General features: G+C 43.8%; 1 non-coding gene across 1 annotated transcript; it reads right to left on the bottom strand.

Annotated features, from left to right (window-relative positions):
- Positions 1 to 20388: 20388 nt before the first annotated feature.
- Positions 20389 to 20520, bottom strand: LOC125389527 (small nucleolar RNA SNORA72). The gene has a single exon (XR_007228476.1). It is a non-coding gene; the product is annotated as a small nucleolar RNA SNORA72 (small nucleolar RNA).
- Between the last annotated feature and the right edge of the window lie 470 nt (positions 20521 to 20990).

Raw genomic sequence — 20990 nt, 5'->3', positions numbered from 1 at the left:
AAAGGACTTAAGTTCAATTTCCAACACCAACATAACAGCTCACAGGCACCTGTAACTCTGATCCCAGGAGTATGCCCTCTTCTGGCCTCCTTCGACACGAGACATGCACTTGGTACATAGATATACACACAGGCAAAACACCCATACACATAAAATAAATATACTTTAAAAAAGAAAATAAAATCTTTAGGCCAGCAAGGGAGCTCAGTGGGTAAAGGCATTTGCCATACAAGTCTTGTGACCTGATCCCAGAACCCACGTGACAGGAGAGAGCCAACACTCTTATGCTGATTTCCATACACATGCAGTGACACACACACATATAGTAATAATAACAATCTTAAGAGAATAAAACCTTCAACACTTATAAAGTATACATTCTAGCTGGGCGGTGGTGGCACACTCCTTTAACCCCAGCACTCAGGAGGCAGAGGTAGGCAGATCTCTGTGAGTTCGAGGCCAACCTGGTCTACAAGAACTAGTTCCAGGATAGACCTCCAAAGTTACAGAGAAACCCTGTCTCGAAAAACCAAAAAAAAAAGAAGAAGAAAAGAAAAGAAAAAAGAAAAATGCATATGTGCACATCTGTGCAGGTGTCAGAGGAGGCCAGAAAAGAGCATTAGATCCCCTGGAGATGGAGTTGTGAGCCACCTGAGGAGGGAGCTGAGAATTGAACTCGGGTTCTCTATAAGAGCAGCAGGCGTTCCTAACCTCTAAGTCATTTCTCTAGCCCCAAGAGCTCTTAATAGAAAAAGACAAATGTCAACTCACAGAAGAAACTGGATGATGGAAAAATTTTCGACCTCACTTGTACTTGAGAAACACAAAGTGAAACATTGAAAAGACAGATCTTTTGGCAATTTGTTGGCAAAGATATAGCAAGATTATTTTTTTTACAGTGTTGGGAAGATGTAAGGAAGGAGTTAGCCCCATTCATTGCTTGTTGGAGTAAAAAAAAAAAAAGTGGACCAATGCCTTAAGAATGTGATTTGGTGATAGCTACCAGTTTTATTTCTATGCATCTATCCTACAAAAATATTTGTTCAAATGTCTAAAGATTTATCTACAAAAGAGGCTCATGGCACTATTCCTTGAAGAGTGAAAAATTGAAAATAACCCAAATGTCCATTACTTGGACATTTGATAATCTCTATTACATTCATGCAAAAGTCTGCCATTATGTTTTTCTAAAGATGCAGGAGTTCTAATTGAAGATACCTGTCTAAAGGTATGTGCTTATCTATGTCTCCTCTGGCATCCCATTAAAATGCTAATAAAGGAATAAGCCCTTAAGAAGAAATGGGCTTAACAGGCTTCTGGAAGATTGGAAACACATCAGCCGATGAAACAGAATGGATGGGTAAGTATGTCTGTAAAAATCCCAGAGAGGCTGTCACTTCAGAGCTGGCAAGTACTCAAGGTCAAATCAAGGGAGTCTGGAAAAGCAGGAAGTGCCCGTGCTCTGCTAGTACCCCACAATCCACATATTTCACACAGCGGACCAAATTATTACCTAGCTTTTTAAAAAGCAAACAAAATAAACTGGGCATGGTAGCACACACTTGGGAGGCAAAGGCAGAAAGCCTCCAAATTGTGGCCTGCCTGGGTTACATAACAAGACCTTGTTAAAAAAAAAAAAAGTAAAAGCCACCTGGAGGTCCTAGGAAAAGCTAAGGCCGTGCAGGGGCTAATGTCCCACAGCTAACGTGACATTTTGAGGTATTGTACAGAACTATCCTGCTGTGGAATAATGCTCTTGTACACTGTAAAGATTTCTCACTCCATCTTGAAATTTGCAGGCAAATGGATGGAGCTAGAAAACATCATTTTGAGTGAGGTAACCCAGACCCGGAAAGACAATTATCACATGTACTCACTCATAAGTGGTTTTTAAACATAAAACAAAGAAAACCAGCCTACAAATCACAATCCCAGAGAACCTAGACAACAATGAGGACCCTAAGAGAGACTTACATAGATCTAATCTACATGGGAAGGAGAAAAAGACAAGATCTCCTGACTAAATTGGGAGCACGGGGACCTTGGGGGAGGGTTGAAGGGAAGGGTGGAGGCAGGGAGGGGAGCAGAGAAAAATGTAGAGCTCAATAAAAAAAAACAATAAAAAAGAAAAATAACTGTCACTCAAATTGGTTTAATAAAACGCTGATTGGTTGGTAGTCAGGCAGGAATTATAGACTGTGCAACCAAACTAGGAGAATGATGGGAAGAAGGATCGAGTCCAGAGGAGGCAGCGGCCAGTCACCAAGGAAGCAGGATGTGTAGAAAATGAGGTAACAAGCCATGAGCCATGTGGCAAGGCATAGATAAGAAATATGGGTTAAAAAAAAGAAATATGGGTTAATTCATATGTAAGAGTTAGGTAGTAACAAGCCTGAGCTATCAGCTGAGCATTTATAATTTATATTAAGTCTCCAAGTCAGTCATTTGGGAAGCAGCTGCCAGTTATTTGGGAACAGGTGGTCAGGACAGGAAACTTCTGCCTACACTATCCAAATAGCTACCACCTTCAGTTCTGCTGGGCCAGCTCTCAAAAGATCACAGCTGGTCCAGTTTACTGTTTACCTGACCTCACAGAAAGAAGGGGTTAAGGTGGGTTATTGGGACCCTCACCTGAATATCCAGTCACTCCTGCCAACCAGTTCTATGCAGTTCTCCCCTTGCTGCACAGTGGTCTCTAGGTCTTGGAGATGGTCTAGAGGAAGTAGGTGGAGTAAGACTAGGGGAGGGGCCTATGTAGCTATGGAAAAGCAATCATCCCAGCCAGATAGACTTCCCAGTGCAGTTTGTTTAGGGCAGTGGAGCTCCCACCCTCCTGTAAGTAATCTCTTGCCTATGGAAGGAAGCCCACTACAGGCATGGGCTCCCCACAGTGAACTATGGTAGAATCATACCTCAGTTTACAGTAGGAGGAGGGGTGGGAAAGGAATTTCAGGAACAGGGGAGCTCCTGCCCAAAGGCAGCTTCCCTAAACTAAGTCAAAGGAGAAGTTACTTGGCACAAGCCCTGACCTGTTATGCAACCATCTTCATTAGACTCTCTCTCTCTCTCTCTCTCTCTCTCTCTCTCTCTCTCTCTCTCTCTCTCTCTTTGGTCTTGCTCAGTAGTTCTGGCTGGTTTTGAACTCAGAATGTTCCTTCTTCAGCATTTTTTTTGATTTTCAAGACAGGGTTTCTCTGTAGCTTTGGTGCCTGTCCCAGAACTAGCTCTGTAGACCAGGCTGACCTCGAACTCACAGGGATCTGCCTGCCTCTGCCTCCCTAGTGCTGGGATTAAAGGCGTGCGCCAACACCGCCCAGCCCTTCTTCTGCATTTTGAGTGCTTGGATAAGAAGCCTGTAGCACAACACCCAGTTCTTTCATTTCTAAATATAGAGAGACAATCCCAGACCACTGGATGCATAATGATAAAGACCATCATGGAAAGAAGGACAGAGGACACAGAATTAACCACAGAGAGAACAGAGACCTTAGAAAGGAGACTAGTATTAGGGCCTACTAAGCTCAACAGGGAGAGAGATGACCCATATGCAGATATGATTTGATATTATACTACCAGTCAGCATGCCACAGCTATTTGGACACCCGTGTTCATCACTGCACTGTTTGTGATAACCAGGAAACAGAACCAGCTTAAATGCCCATTCACAGATGAATAGATAAAGAAAATACAGTACATATTCACAATGGAATTTTACTTAGCTATAAAGAGAAATGAAATCATGACATTTGCAGGTAAATAATAGAACTGGAGATTGCCATGTTTAGCAAAATAAGTCAAACTCAGAAAGGCAAACATTACATGTGTTCTTTCAAAAGTTCTTTCAAACTTGGATTGGGGTGTGTGTATGTGCGCTCTGAATTAGAAAAGGAATCAAGGGAGGAGAGGAAGCTCTCTTAAGGGACAGATGAAGCACAGGGCAAGGAAGCCAGAGGGGATAGGGAAGACATGGATTAGCAACGGGAAGGAGAAAAACCAGAACAAAGGAACCAGGGACATCTACAAGTGTTAAGTTTATGGAGATGCAATGTTGAAACCTGTCATGTTATATACTAACTTAAAAGTACATTTTTTTAAAAAAAATTACGTTCTGGAGAGACACCTTAGAGTTAAGAATATTTGCTGCTCGGGCCTTGCACCTCTCCTAGGCAAAGACAGTAGAGCAGCCCCTGGTGGTGTGGGTGAGGGGGACCTGGCCCTCAAGCGCATGAGAGCAGGAGAGCTGGTCCCCAGCCTTGCTGCAGGCTGCACTGGGTGAAGTAGCCAGGTAGTGAAGATAAGAGAAAGCTAGTGGCTGACCAACCCAGCTACCATCCAGGCCCACAACCAAGTCTATGAGGCAGCCTACCCCAACATCCACCTCATCTATGAACTGCTAAAGCATGGAAAGGGACCAGCCCTGCAGATCCAAAGCTACAGGCTCTCCATGACACAGGATAATAACAGGATGCCCAAGAGGAATCCTAGCAAGATCCTATTATCAATAGTGTAGCAGAAGCCAGAGGCTCGAGCCAGACTGATGACTCACTGCAATGAATACTTACAAGATGTCTGGACAAAAGGGTATACTATGTGACTCACTGGGCCACACTACCGCTTCCACGATGAGATATTCTTTGTTTTGTTTTTGTTTGGTTGGTTTTGGTTTTTGGTTTTTAAGTTTTATTTTATTTTTGAGGGGAGGTTGCAAAGGCAGAGTGGGGATGCGAAGGGACAGGGAGATGAATGGGATCAGCATCCATGACGTGAAAACCACAAAGAATTAATAAAATGTTAAAAGATGCTTGCTGCTAATTTGTAAGAGTTTAGATCCCAGCAACCCCCAGGCAGTTCACAAGTGCCTATAATTATAGCCCCAAATGACACTCCCTTTAAGTCACCACAGACACCCTATACAAGCAGATGTGAAGACAGGCAGATAGTCAGAAATAAATAAAAAATAAACTATGTATAGAGTCATTTAAAAGAAAACAAAAATATTTTACAAATCAAGAAGAGAAAACTGTAATTACATTCAGAAATAAAAAAAGTTGATTACCCCTAAAGAAACAAAAAATTAGGAACTGGGCATATGGCTCAGTAGTAGCATTCCTGCCTGGTGTATGCCCAAGTCCCTGGTTCAACCCTCAGTACAACAAAAGGGTGAAAGAAACATCAGAATTCTCACTGGCAACATTGGCTGCTAGAACATTTTAAAACTGTGAGGAAAAACTACTCTGAACAGTTGCATGACTTTCCCTGGGGGGACATGAACAAACCTCTCTTCTCCTCAGACAGGGCACTTTCATGGAAGTCCAGCTTGGTGAACAGTGAGTTTCTTGGGGTTACTTAAAGGAGCGTAGGTGGCTCAAGAATAGCTGCCTCACTGAAAAGTCTCACCTCATCATGAGCGCTGATATCAAGGAAGTGACGCTGTGGCAGCCCACCTTTAATCTTCTGCCTGTCTTCTCTAGCACTCCCTTCTCCGGGTCTCATGCAGCTAGGAGGCAGGACGGAAGTGTTAAAAGTGCCATTACCATTACTACAGACCTAGCGATCTGTTTGTTTCACTGTGGGTCCCAAGTTATCTCTGCTCCATGGTAGTAATAGGATGGTCGTGCATGCCCAAAGGAAAAAGCTACGCTTGTGAAAACAGGCAGTTTTATAGCAGAGACCGCAGAAACAAGCCCTGCCATTCTTATCTGTGGCCAGAAGCCAAAAACATCCTTGTTCTGTACTGGCCACAGGCCAGAAATGCCACAAGTGTTTGGGGGCTCTAGTCTGTGGTCTGGCCTCTTATTATCTTTCTTCTCCTTTCCTTTTACAGAGTTGCCTGGAAGCTGTGTGAGTGTGATCAGAGCTTCAATGTAGACACTCATCCTCCTGAAGAACTTTGGAACTGGATATCTGAATTTGCATGGTGGAAGTGGGCTATATCTATTATAATCTTAGTAGATATGCTACTAATCTTTGGACTTTGTTTTCGTAGTTGGGGTTTCTATTGCTGTGAAGAGACACCATAACCATGGCAACTCTTCGAAAGGAAAACATTTCCTCGAGGTGGCAGCTCACAGTTCAGAGGTTTAGTCCATTATCATCATGGCGGGAAGCAAGGCAGCTTTCAGGCAGATGTGGTGCTGAAGCTGAGAATTCTTACATCTTGATTCAAAGGGAACAGGAAATGAACTGAGACACTGAGTGTGGCTCAAGCATATATGAGACCTCAAAGCCCGCCTCCACAATGACATTTACTTTTCCAACAAGGCCACACAAAGCACACCTCCTAGTAGTGCCACTCCCTTTGGGACCCATTTTCCTAAAAGTTAGCAGGAGTGGAGACCCTTCAGTGATTCTCAACCTATGGGTCGAGACTTCTTTGGGGGTCAAGCAACCATTGAGAAACACAACTATTTACACTACAACTCATAACAGTGGCAAAATTGCAGTCATGAGGTAGCAATGAAATGATTGTATGGTTGGGGGTCACCAGGATATGAGGAACTGTATTAAAGGGTTGCAGAAGGAGGAGAACTGAGAACCACTGCTCCTAAGCCCTTCTGCGTCCCAATTTCAGCCCATCCCTTAAATGATTTTAAGGGCTGGACTTTTGGTAGAGAAGAATGTTACAGGGATTAGCAGATTTAGAAGCCATCAAAGTGAAGATGGACTGCTCCCTCACGGTCTGCTTTAGACCACACCTCCCGTCTCCCTGGTAACAACAGAAGGGAAAGAGTCACAATTGTCCCTTCTTAGGATTTAAAATACCATACAAATAGATGAAGGTGTTGGAGCTTTGTTGAGACCCATTAAGGGAAAGTGACTTCCTCCTGTTTAAAAAATAAAATGGAATCTGAGCTCCATCTCTGCTTCAAAGCCTAGAACATAATATACTGTCACCTCGTCCCTTACGTGTTAATCTAGTGGGGCCTGTCAATCAACTGACTAAAAGACTGCCCCAGAAGAAAGCTCATTCACCTGAAGACAAGCTATGGAGATGGGAGAAATAATTACCCTCCTTAATGATAGGCCAGAAGTCTCTCCCTGGATACTGTTGTTTAGTTGTGTTCAGAGCTTCTGTCACGTGGCATCGCTAAGCCTGCCTGCTTGCCTTTCTCAGTTCTAACTAAAAAGAAGCACACTTTTCATTTTCCTTCTTTCATTTTTTAAAAAAAGGTTTCTTTGTTTATTTTAATGTATATGTGTGTTCTATTGAGTTTTTGCCAGAAGAGGGCGTCTGATCCAACTGCAGGTGGCTGTGAGCCACCATGTGGTTGGGAACCCAGGACCTCTGGAAGAACACCAGTACTCTTAACCACTGAGCCATCTCTCCAGCCCCAGTTTTCCTTCTTTCTGTCTCTTAAAGCTACCAGCCAAAATCCTGCACATGCTCTAATGGGCTGGCTTTCCTGGACCCTAACCCCCAAATACGTACCCCTCTCCTTGCTGAACCGCCCTTCGCCTGAAAGCTGCCAAGATTTCTAGCTTGCCAGATCTGCTGTTTTGCTTCCAAAGTCTAGTATAATGGTTCCCAAGCTTCCTTCTGGGTCCATCTTAAATTATTTTAACAAGATTAAGAACCCACAAAAGGAAACCACAGGACCACCAAGATGGCTCAGTGGGTAAGGGAGCTGCTTGTCATGTAAGCCTGGCGATTTGAGTTTGAGCCTCAGATGCAGCCCCACACAGCTGTTCTCTCACCTCCATGTATATGACAAGAGATGTGGGCAAATACACGCAGCAAGCACACACACACACAATGATGATGATGATGATGATGATGACGACGACAACGATGACTAAATGATGATGATAAAAAGGAACCCCCAGGCTGGGCTGTGGTGGTGCAGGACTTTAATCGCAGTACACAGAAGACAGAGGGAAGTGAATTTTTCTGTGTTTGAGGCCGAGGCCAGCCTGGTCTATAGAGCAAGTTCCAGGACAGCCAGGGCTATACAGAGAAAAGCTGTCTTGATTCCCCACCCCAGAAACACACACAAATAGGGCTGGAGAGATGACTCAGCAGTTAAGAGCACTGTCTGCTCTTCCAGAGGTCCTGAGTTCAATTCCCAGCAACCACATGGTGGCTCACAACAATCTGGCGCCCTCTTCTGGCCTACAGGCATACAGGCAGACAGAACACTGTGTACTTAATAAATAAATAAATCTCAAAAAAGAAAAAAATCATAACCAGGCGGTGGTGGTGCACACCTTTAATCCCAGCACTCGGTAGGCAGAGGCAGGCGGATCTCTGTGAGTTCGAGGCCAGCCTGGTCTGTGGAATGAGTTCCAGGACAAACCCTGCCTCAAAAAAACGAAAAAAAAAAAAAAACAAACAAAAAAAAGGAAGGAAGGAAGGAAGGAAGGAAGGAAGGAAGGAAGGAAGGGAAGAAGGAAGGAAGGAAGATGAACTCACAACAGCTATGTGTGCAATTATCAAAGAATAAAACTTAGTACAAATTAATTTAAGATGGGCAGTGGTGGTGCATGCCTTTAATACCAGCAACTGGGAGGCAGAGGCAGGAGGATCTATGTGAGTTTGAGGCCAACCTAGTCTATAGAATGAGTTCCAGGACAGCCAGGGATATAAAGAAAATTCTGTCTCAAAAAAGAAAAAAAAAATACTCAACTAAACAATAAAAAAAAACTAATTAAAAAGATGGAACCACAAATTTCTTATTGACAGTACTACAACTTGAACTTAAAATTTAAAATTCAACCAAATTACTAATCAAGTTGAGCACAAAAGATTATTTTCCAAAGTGTAAACACATAGCCAGGTGGTGGTGGCACATGCCTTTAATATCATTACTTGGGAGGCAGAGGCAGGTGGATGGATCTCTGTGAATATGAGGCCAGCCTGGTCTACAGAGTGAGTTCCAGGATAGCTGGGGGCTGTTAACACTAAAAAAAAAACTGTCTTGAAAAAGCAACAATAACAACAACAAAGGGTAAAGACACACAGAGCATCTATTTTTTCTGAGTATGTTACTTAAAGATGCACTCTTTTGTGTTCTATTGTTTTGTTTTTTTGAGACAGAGTCTTTCTGTTTAACATTTCTGGCTGTCCTGAAACTCACACTGTAGACCAGGCTGGCCTCAAACTCAGAGATCTGCCTGCCTCTACCTCCTGAGTGTTGGGATTAAAGGTGTGTGCCACTACACCTGGCTTAAAGATGTACTCTTACAAAACCAGGGTAAATACCAGAAAGAAAAATATATGGGTGTGGCACGAATAATAAAAACCCAGAGACAGATACTGGGGTACAAACTGAACATCAGAAAAGCAAAACGGCCAGTCACTGGAGAGATCTTTTACCTCTAACAAATCTTCAGACTGAAAAAGGCAAGATCCTGTCTCCACGAATCCTCAAACTCCACACTCCAGTGAGTTCCTGTCTCTTCCCCTTTATATTCCTCTCTCCGCCCAGCCATATCGCTCCTGTCTGCACATCCCTAGTGCTTGAATTAAAGGTGTGTGACTCCCAAACACTGGGCTGAAAAGTGTGAGTCACCACCACCTGGATCTGTTTCTGGATTCAATCTCTTGTAGCCCAGGGTGGCCTTGAAGAGATCCATCTGCCTCTGTCGTTCAAGTCCTGGGATAAAGGTGTGTGCCACCACTCTCTGCTTTGCCCTCTGATCTTCAGGCAAACTTTACTTATTAAAACACAAATAATACAGAACTGTATATGGGGAATAAGAAAACGTAGACTTATATCCAGTGAGAAAAGCAAAACTTCAGGGTGATAGCTCTGAAGAAGGCATGGAAAGCAAGCCAAAAGAATGCATCAGAAGAACGAAACAGATTGGAGGCAGGAATGGTGGGTCAGGTCCTACAAGCCCAGGACTCAGGATACTGAGGGAGGAGGATTGTCTGACTACAGCAAGTTCCAGGCCGGTTAAGAGTCCAGTGAAACCCCATCTCAACAATAAATGAACAGAAAGAAATGAAATAGATTTCAACCAATGGATATGTTGAGTAGAAAATTCAAGCTTATACAAGGTTTGAGACTGAATGCCGAGAGCTACAGGAAGGAACTTAACACGTATTCAGAACACACTGGCAACATTGTTTCTCCTCAAACAGAAAATACCAAAGGCAATCAAACAGCTTCAGTTAAAAAGAAGCAAACCAAGTGGGCGGCGGTGGCGCACGCCTTTAATTCCAGCACTCAGAAGGCGAAGGCAAGCAGATTTCTGCGTGTTTCAGGCCAGCCTGGTCTATAGAGTGAGTTCCAGAACAGCCAGGGCTACACAGAGAAACTTGTTTTTGCAATATAGCATGCTTAATACAGAGATTGACAGCTGCTCAAACCACAGAGAAGAGACTGCAAAGTGCTCAACCCTAATGAGACATGGACAGCAGCACCTATACCAGCAGCACCACCAGCACCACCAGCACCACCGCCAGCACCACCGTTTAGGGATCAAAGCAGAAGCTGAGGCAGAAAGACTGAGTGTCCGAGGACTGTTGTGAAATAGTGTTTTCTGGACGTAACAGGCCTCTTGCACACATGCAATCCCAGTGGCTGTGACAACATGCACAAGATCATGCCAATCAAAATTCCAGTATAGATAGGGGAGGGGTTTATAAAGCTCCACCCCTAGCTGAGGAGCTGTCAGCAGCTGATGGCTGCCAGAGGAGGAAGAGTCTGTTTTCTTCAGGGATACGTCTTAAAGATATATGAACAAACAGTACAGGGAGTTGGAAAGGAGCCCTAGTAGGAAAGGAGCTCCTAGTTTGATAGAACTGCAGAATAGACTTGATCAAAACATACTGTGTACATGTATGAACTTCTCAAATTAAAAAAAAAGATGAGATGAATGTGAACGCAAGAGGAAGATGGCTTGCAATATCCCTAAAATATTAAAAATAAAATCAATGCAAAAAATGTCCAAAATAAGAAGTAAAATTTCTTCTTTTTGAGTGTGTGTGGGGTTTTTGTTTTGCTTTGTTTTGTTTTTTTGCCTGCGTCAATGGGGTTGTACTACAAACATGCAGTACCCAAAATTGACAGAAGAGGGCGTCAGATTCCCTTGAACTGAGCTATGAAGAAACTAGAATTACATAGTCATCTCTCCGGAGATGAGCCGTCCTTCCAGTTCCTATTTTTTTTTTTTCCGGGGGAGGAGAGAGACTGGAACTTGCTGCTAGTCCAGGCTATCTTTGAACTCAAAAAGATTCACCTGCTTTGGCCTCCTGAATTCTGGAGTTAAGAGAGGGTTTTTTTTTTTTTTTGGTTTTTTTTGTTTGTTTTTTTGTTTTTTTAGAGAGCGTCTTGCCATGCAGCCCAGGTCAGCCTAGAACTTGCTACGAATCTGAAGATGACCTTGAACTTCTGATCCTCCTCCTTCCAACCACTAAGTGTTTCTATTATAGGTGTATGTTACCATCCCGAGTTTTTTTTCTTTATTACCAGTATTTTATTTAAATTTTGAGATAGAGTATCATGTAACCTAGGATAGCCTTAAATTCACTGTGTAGCTGAGGATAACTCCTGAGCCTCCTCTCCTGTCTCTGCCTCACAATTGCTGGGATTGTAAGAATGAACTACTACACTTGGCTTTAAAAGTTTATTTTTAAAATGTTTAAAATTATAAATATAATATTTCAATTAAAATGAATGGATGAGAAGGTTGGCAGCAGGTTTATGGAGGTAGTATAGTTTTTAAATTTTTCTCACTCCTCAACGGCTTAATAAATAACAGAAAGCAAGTTAGGCACCTGGTGCACACCTGTACCACAACACTTGGGAGACAGGCAGAAGCCTCCAGAATTTGAGGCTAGCCTGGGTTCCATAGACAGGCTCTGTCTGAAACACGCAACAACCCAAACAGAAAATCTGCTATAGAAAACCCCAAAACCCATGGACCCTAATTTTCATAAAGCTAGGTAACAAGATTATTAAGCCCAAATATTGTGAAGGGTACAAACTAGCAACAGCTGTGGAACAGATGTGTTCTTAGGAGTGTGTGAGTGGGAGCGAGGAGGAAACAATGCTATACATGCAACAAACCACAGGGGCTAAAATTGAGAGAATTTTGCATATTACAGTAGCAGGTGAGGCCTACAGGGTTACAGGAAAAACAAAACAAAACGTGTCTGCAGAAGTGTGGACCCTATGAGCTCTCCACACTAACCGGCTAGGAGCAAAAGACTCAGCTGGAAACAGAATCCAGATTCCGCAATATAATAAGAGGCCCTAATGACTGGGATCCGAGAGCAAGCGCCCAGGTCTCGGAGAAAGGAAGTCACAGTTTTGAGAACTACCCGAGAGCAACAGAAGAGGGAGCTAGAAGCCACGAAAACGGAAGAGCTATTGTGACCCTCGCCTCCTTTCTTTTAAACATTTCAAGAAAGATGTGGTGACAGGAGCCTCACATTCTGGCACCCAGGAGGCAGAGGCGGGGGACCCGCAAGGTCAAGGCCAGTCTGGACTGCAGAAGAAGACCTTGTCTCGAAAGAGCGAAATAAATAAACACATGAATCTATAAAACTCATACGAGAACGAGCAACAATATTTCTGAGAAGAAGAAAAAGGATGGCGAGGACGGTTCACTTTGACAATCAACAGCACAGGGGAAGCACGTGATTCTGAGGCACGAAAGCTACAGCCTCCCACCTCAGCCAAGACCCAGATAGACAAAGGACAGATGATGAGGAAGAAGTCAGGGTCTGGAAAACTGAAGCATGACGTAATAGGGCCAAGGAAAGAATTGGAAGTAAGGGAAAATAAAAATGAATTCTAAGCCAGAAAGAGCAAATTAACCCAGGCTGTGAACTAGAAGCTAGGAGTTGAGATTTGAGCACAGATCAGGAAGGAAAGAGCGGAGTGGTTGATGAAAAGGACCCGGGAGTCCAAGACCATCTCGGCACTTGTCAACCTGGGGCCCTGTCTCAAATCCTACCGCCTCCCTCCTTGAAGAGGAAAGGGGAACCAAATATATAGAGGAGAAAAGAAAAACCAGGAAATGGAACAAAATAAGCCATTTATAAAAGAATAAATATTGTGTTTTGTTTATGGATCCCAGAACCCTTTAGAGAGAATATGTGTGTGCATTTATATCCTCCCCCGCCTTCTCTCGGGCGTGTGTGTGTGTGTGGTGCAGTCCTGTCTATGAGTTATTAGGGAAAGCATTCATAGCATTCATATATACAGATATATATATGGCACAAAAGCAGGCTGGAGTTTAGGGGAAGGGAGAAAATGAATGCGGCGGGGGTAAAGAGAAGGGAGCCTTAGGGGATGGAAAGGGGGGCTGAATATGATCAAAACCCCTTGGTGTAGCTGAAAGAAATTGCCTGTACAAAACACAACATTACGCACAATGGATGCACACCCATGAAACATGAAAACAGAGCTGGTGTGGTAGCCCGGGGCAGGAGAATCAACACAGGCTTGAGGCCAGCCTGGGCTATATGGTGAGTTCCAGGAAAGCCTGGACAACAGAGCAATCAATCCTAAAAATAAAGTTAAAAGTTTAAAAAGGCAGAAGAGTAAAGGCTACAATAAAAGTTTCCTGAAATAACTCAGAACAAAGACTTGAAACAACATATTTTAAAATCTAGTACTCAATTTTTAGGGGGAGATATTCTATCTAGGTGAGGAGAACAAAGAAAAAGAGCCAGTTATCAGATATATTGGCGACAGTACTTAACGCTGGAATAAAAGAAAATAACAGATTCATGATATAGAGAAAAAAATGTAATCCAAGCAGTCAAACTTCTGTCTTGGATAGGGAAGGGGCTCCGGAGCCCTCCCCTCTGTATTGGTGGCTAATGGTCGCTTCTGGGATGCAACCACTGGTAAGTTGTTGGTGATCCAGTAAACAGCCCCATCCGTGCTCTTGCAAGCAACCCCAATAAACCTCAGTGGGTCACACACACTAAATAAAACATGGCAAAACAAAAGACATGGAAGGAAGTAGGAGGGGAACTTGTTGGGTAGAAGGAAGTAGGTGAGAGGGGTGATTGGGTATGAACCGGACCAAAATACATTACACACATGCTTGAAATTCTCAAAGAGTACAAAATAAATTACTGACACGAAGGTTAAAAAACTTAACAATTTTCATTTGTAGCCAAACTGTTACGTGCTGAATTGCACCCTCTCACAAACCAAAAATGTTCCCGTTGAAGCCTTAACCGCCAGTATCTCTGAATGCCTGAGAATCTGAAGGCAAGGCCTGTAAACGTGGTGGCCCAGCCAGATGAGGCCATTCCATCCGCCTGCAGTCCGGAAGAGCAGGAGGCCTGGGGGTGGGGCTCAGTCGCGCAGTGCTGGCCTAGTGTTCCATGGCCTCTAGGTTCCATCCTCATACTGTTAAAGCCATTTTAAAGGAGGTGGTTCGTACACACCAAAGGCCTGCCAGGGCAGCATCCAGTTGAAATTTCAAGGCTACCCAGCAAAGTCCAGTCTCAAACAATAGTAGACAAAAGGCATCTATCAGGGGAAAGGCTGTGTGAGCGACCACACAGTAAGAAGACAGCCATCTGCCAACCAAGGCTAGATGCCTCAGAGAAATCAAACCCGCCAACACCTGCCCTTGGACTTCTAGCCTCCAGGCCTGTGAAATACATTTCCGCTGTTTATGTCACCTAAGTCTCAGTGTTTTTATGACATCCCTAGCTAAATAATCTTCAAGGATAGAGTCTACAAGCTCGTCAATATGCACTCATTCAGCAAATACCGCTCTTGTGACCCCTTCCTAAGCAATCTGCTGCAGAAAAAATTCTAGAAAAATAAAAGCGTGAGGCAAACATGGACGAAAGAACTGCTTGTGAACATTAGATAAACAAGCTATATAAACACACACGGATCCACGTCGAGCTGAGACTCAGTGATGTCTCTCAGCATGAAAGCGCACTCTGCAACAACCGCAGGCGGAGTGCACGCACAGCAAGGGCGCCAACAGGTCCTGTGGGCTTGCTCTCCTGTGAGTGGTGGGAGCATTAATATTCTGTTGAGACAGCTGTGTATGGCATGGCATATAAAGCCAGTGCATAATAACATGAACAGCTAAGCCTATAGCTCCTATATCTGTGGATTCTCGAGTAGGAAAGAAAAGAGATCGAGAGGTGAGACAGTTCAGACAAACCCCAAAGACCTGACTTTGAAAACAACAGCAAATCAATATCTCCTGTACTATTTTCCCTTAAAAGGTTTGAAACACTGATCAACTCCGTACCTACAAGGGTTGCTGCTAGCATGCAGACAGACAGTGGCCTTCAGATGCCATTTCCCACAAAACAGAAACCAGGCCTTTTTAGAGAAGTGATTTCAGGTCTATGCCAGGAAATATATAAAATGAGCCTGAAGCATCAATTTTGTTCCATTTCCGAGTTCATTGTGACTGCTTTTTATATTGCTGACATTTTTAGAGTAAAAAAAAACCCAAATAACTATTTTGAAAAAATTACAGAGAAAAGGCAAACATTTACATTGCTTTCCCTTAATAAACAATACCATTGGCCAACCAGATAATAGATGTTTTTCTTTATCCAAGAAGATAAACGATGAGTAATAGAATTCGAATGTTACCATGCTGCAAACCTTAATAAATGGATTTAGGCTTTAAGCAACAAATGGCTGCTAATAGCAGAGAGGGATGAGCAAGCATCGTGTGCCTTCTGCTAAGAGAACACAGAAATCATCTTACGCACTAGTCTTGCCCAAACCCCCCTACCTGAGTCGGATCAAATCAACTACAAAGAGAAAGACAAAAACACAAGGCAGGCATGATTGTGCATGCCTGTAATCCTAGCACTGGGGACGTGGAGGCAGGAGGATCAGCTCAAGGTTCTCCTTAGCTATTTATAGTCGGCAGCCAATCTGGGCTACATGAGACCCTTTCTTAAAACAATAACAAAGAAGAAAATAAAGGACAGGAGCTGCCAAAACAGCTCGCAGGTAAAGGCGCCTGCCAAGTAAGCCTGCCAACCTGCATTCGGGTGCCCAGACTGTGCGGAGGGAGAAGGAGAGAACTGATTCCACAAAAACTGATTCGTTGACCTCCACAAGTGCCACGTGGCATGTATGCCCGCCCCCACACACCATCATGTACACACACCATAAGAATAAACTTAGAAAATATTTAAATAAAATACAGTTCAGAGAATATGATAATCTAGATCATGAAGTGACAATCAACAAAATTCAGACTTGAAGAAGATTCTACAGGTCCGATATCCCAGTTTCTTCAGTAAACAAACTGTAAGAAAGAAACAACTGGAAAGGGCCGAGCAGTGGTGGCGCATGCCTTTAATCCCAGCACCCAGGAGGCAGAGGCAGGCAGATCTCTGTGAGTTCGAGGCCAGCCTGGTCTACAGGATGCATTCCAGGGCAGCCAAGGCTACATAGTGAGACCCTGCCTCAAGAATAGAGTCAGGTTTTAGGGGAAGAAAGAATAAAATATATTAGCTAGTTGGGTGAGTGTAGGGGTGGCCAGAAGGCTAGGACAGGGGACATTACCAGTTGTTGTTAATATTTTAATTTACAAATTAAATCTAGGATGGAGAGACAGTTCAGTAGCTAAGAACACTGACTGCTCTTGCAGAGAACCAGAGTTTGGTTCCCAGCACCCATGTGGTAGTTTAAAACTGCCTGGAATTTTAGTTTCAGAGGGGTCCGATACCCTCTCCTGTCTCCCCAGGCACCAGACACTCACATGGTGTATAGATAGACAGACATTCAGGAGCACACCCATACACACACAAATTCTAAAAAGTAATCTTTTAAAAATTAGATCCATATGGACTGGTATTGGAAGATGTCCAAATCCTATAGTAATTTTAAAAAAACCATCAGAACACTATGTTCAGTATGCTCAAATTATCATTTAATAAAATAAATAAGACTATACATATTGGGATTGTGCAGAGCCTGCATACAAATACACAGTCATCAACACAGCTATTCTCAGGGCTCTCCTTCAAAGTGGGACTCGCTAGAATGCCTGTTTGAAATCTAACGAGCATGTTTTACTTTTGTAATTAGCAAAAATGCTGAAGGAAAGGCAGATGGAGGAAGATGAGAGAGCGAGGGGGTGGAAGGAGGAAAAGGAACATTTCTTAGCTCCTAAGAACCCTTCAGATTAATAGCTGGGTGCAGTGGTGCACACTTTTATTTAATCCCAGCACTCAGGAGGCAGAGGCAGGCGGATGTCTGTGATTTCGAGGCCAGCCTGGACTACAGAAAGAGTTCCGGGACAGCCAGGACTGTTACACAGAGAGACCTGTTTTGAAACATAAAACAAACAAACAAATGAAGAACGCTTTAGATTATAAACTGAGGCATTTCCCTGACCTAGTCACAAACAATGCATACATAGTAAGAACCACTTCCTAAAGTGATTCTCAGCATGTTCTGTATCTGTGTTTCAAATAGTCCCTCTGACTAACTAGCTCACTACTGTTACCCATTAAAACCCCCAGCCTGAGCTGGGGATTGCAGTCCTGTGAGAGGCACTCCTTGTGTAGCGTGCCTATGGCCTGCGGTTTGATCTGGGCACCACAAACACTCTTAAAAACACTGAAATTCACACGCCCTTCACACATGAACTCCTGATGGGGCCTGGATTGGGGGGGGGGGGCACCAGGACTTAAAAAAATAAGTCACTGCTTCAAGTTTTAGCCACTCTCCTCTTTACCTTTGATGCTCTGAGGAAGGCAACACCCTTATCTTTCTGTTTATCCTATATGCCAGGGGCTCTCAAGGAGTCTAGTCCCCAAACCAGCTTAAACAGACTCTTCGGCCCCATCCAGATCTACCAAGTAGGAATTTCTGTTCTGATAAGCTCTGTAGCAGGATTGTCAGGGAAAATACAGGATTTTCAGTTAAGTTTGAAATTCAGATTAGTGAGAAATGAATTTCTACCAAAACCCAAAAATATTTGTAGCAACTGGGACACACTTATATTCGAATTTAATAGAACATCCTTGCTTTTTTTTTCCCGGTTAGTTGTTTTTCTCAGTCTGGCAATTTGCCTCCTGGGGTACTGTGCTTACGTTTGAGGACTAGGGTAGAGGGGAGACAGGAGGTTTGAGTTCAGACCGTCACGACTACACTGTTTGTTAGAGACGGAATGGAATTCCACAAATATGACTGTCATCTCCTTGAGACAGAGACGACCTATGACGAGGAAACAGAGATGTGGGGACAGAACCACTCAGCCTCGGGGCCTAGGGTAAAGTTTAGTAGCAGAAGAGATCTGGATTTTACCAGAAGATTCAAATGTACTGAGTGACTTCGGCTCCCTACCTCATAAAGTCCCATACCAAGACTACCATGGGTGATCTGGAAGAAAGGGCTAGAGTACACATTGGGGTTTGGGGGACACCTGAGGAAGGGTAAACTATCTGTTTTCAATTTTTGCTTGTTTGTTTTTTCATTTCTTTCAGGGAGGGTCTTGATATGAACCCAAACTGGCTTCTAACTCATTATGTAGTGCAGGCTAGCCTTGAACTGGAGACCCCCCTGTTTCGACCTCCCAAGTGCTGGCATTACAAGTGTGCATCAGCACACCTGTTTGGAAAGCAGAACTTTTTACAATTTATTTAACGTGCTTTGGTGTTTTGCCATGCGTGTCGTCCCCCTGGAACTGGGATTACAGTTTTGAGCTGTCATGTGGATGCTGGGAATTGGAACCAGGTTCAACTGGAAGAGTAATCAGTGCTCTTAACCACTGAGCCATCTCTCCCACCCCGAGAAAACAGAACTTTGTAACAGAGTTAAAGGACTATTCAGGGAAAAGGCTGACTTGAAATTGGCCACGGTCAGTTGGTGCTCACACCAGGGTGATTATCACTAACTTGGGGTAAAAACTGGAGAAGAGACACTCTCTTAGAGGGTCAAGAGGCTCCTGGGCAGTCCTGGCCCTGTCCTGTCACTGTCTAAAGCCATAGTTGCCAATTGGGAGATTTTAACCCCTGACAAGGTCTGGAGACAGTTTTGGCTGTCATCTTGGAGACAGCCTGGGATATTATACAACATTACCCCCAGCCCCCCGAGAACCCCTTTACAGAGAATTATCCAGCTGCAAAGTTCCAAGTTCCGGAAACTACTCAAAAGCATGGTAACAGGGACAAAGAGCTGCCCTTCTTCCCCACTGCTTCATCTTCCTCATCTCTCATCCCAAGACCCAGGCGGCCTGTCCTCTCCCATGAGGATATGCTGCGTATGCACATTCCTGTGAATCAGAAGGGAGGTGATGAACTCTCTAAATCTTGGGATTCTAATCTGCAAAATGTGGGTAAAAATACTTACCTCATAGGGTTGTGCAAAGATGAAGTGAGTAATGGAATAGTTAAAATTCAGATATTTATTGAGCACCTACATGGTGTGCCCACACACAGTCTTTGCTAGTGAGGACATTAGTGAGTTCTACGGCACACAGCAGATTTTCAAACAGAAGCTAATCCCATCACCCATACTCCTCCTCTCCCTTATTAGATGGAGGGAGACCTAATCCTCTCGCTTCCTTCCCAGAGACGTGGATGGAACAGTAGAATGAATGCCTTATTTAGAAGTGCTACCTGAATCCGCCTGTGCCGTTTTGTCAATGTCCCCACCATTAGGTTCCAAATGGTACTAAAGCTAACATTGCCAGATTTTCATTTATTTCATTTGTCGGTTTCATATGTATCTGAGTAGTCGCTATATACATGTCATCTTCACCCCCTGGACTCTCTCTCACCTCCCATATTGAACCCTTTCTTCTTCTTCCCAACAAGTTTCCCAGACATTGCTCTGATTTGAAAAAGAAATAATTTAATTTAAAACCCAGGTCTAGGCCAGAGAGATGGCTCGGCAGTCAGTGGCGGCAGTCAAAGGCACTGACTGCTCTTGCAGAGGACCAGGGCGTGAGTCCCCCTCCTACTCTCAGGTCTTGTGGGGAAGAGGACACAGCCATCAACAGACTGTTCTTAGTCATCAAAAGATGCTCGGGTCTGCGGGTGTGGCTCAGTGTCAGAGAGCCTGGCCCCGGTTTGTTTTGTTTTGTTTTGTTTGTGTAAACAGCATCCCCTCCAGAGCTCTCTTATCGAGACATGCTCTCCCTCTTTCTCCTTTACTTCTTCTTTATCAAGCCCTGGAGAGTTTTCTCCAAGCAAATTAACACTTTCACATGGTTTACCTTTCAGCAATCTGTTCTGGTGTGCTTCTGATATCAGAATCACCTCGGAAAAAGAAAAAGAGTCATTTTACAATTCCCTCACCTGCAACTGGCATTCGCGTTTTCCTACAGCTGCTACACATTCCTTAGTGGGGACAACAGATTCTATGCAAATGGCCGCAGCAGCTGCGCTGTCATGCTTCTCCTGATTGCTCAATGATAATTGAGACGTTCGCCATCATATGACCGCAGCAGATGATCAATAGTAAACCAGGCCCGGGTCATCACCAGAGTTTATAATACCATACCTAGGGAAACAATTAGGTCTGGGGACACATGCATGATGGAAGCATGGTCAGTGTTCAGCCTGCCCAGAAGCCTAGTAGGCCAGAAGAACGAGGGGCTTTGCAGTCAGTGTTTCAAATGAGTTCAAGCCTTTCGGCCCTTGAGACATCTGTCCACCGCCACAACAGGCAGTGTCCGCCTTCCCTTTAACTGCCCTCATCTCTTCAGTCGCCATGATTTCCTTGGCCCTATCCTCACACGAGCTTCTTTAGCCTATAATTTTCAGTCACCGTCCTTACCATAACCTCAGTGTGTTCCTAAATCAGTTCCGAACAAGGTCATCTACAGAAGAAAGTTGCCAAAGGTGTGGCCATCTGTCCTACTTAGGAAATAGAAATAAAGCAATAATGCAATGTTCTTCACAAATTTAATGAAAATGATAATACCCAGCATTGGGGGAAGATTCACGGAGACAGGCACTTTTACACTGGTGATAGAAATATGAGCCTCTGTATCCTTTTCAAAAAATAATCTGGTAATTCCCATTAAAGTCTAAAATGCATACATATGCCAGGCAGCGGTGGCACACGCCTTTA

This window comes from Myodes glareolus, chromosome X, assembly GCF_982192425.1.
Source record: "Myodes glareolus chromosome X, mMyoGla1.1, whole genome shotgun sequence".
In the NCBI taxonomy this organism is placed as follows: Eukaryota; Metazoa; Chordata; class Mammalia; order Rodentia; family Cricetidae; genus Myodes; species Myodes glareolus.
The sequence above is the reverse complement of the archived record's forward strand: the minus strand, read 5'-3'. Positions and strand labels throughout refer to the sequence as shown.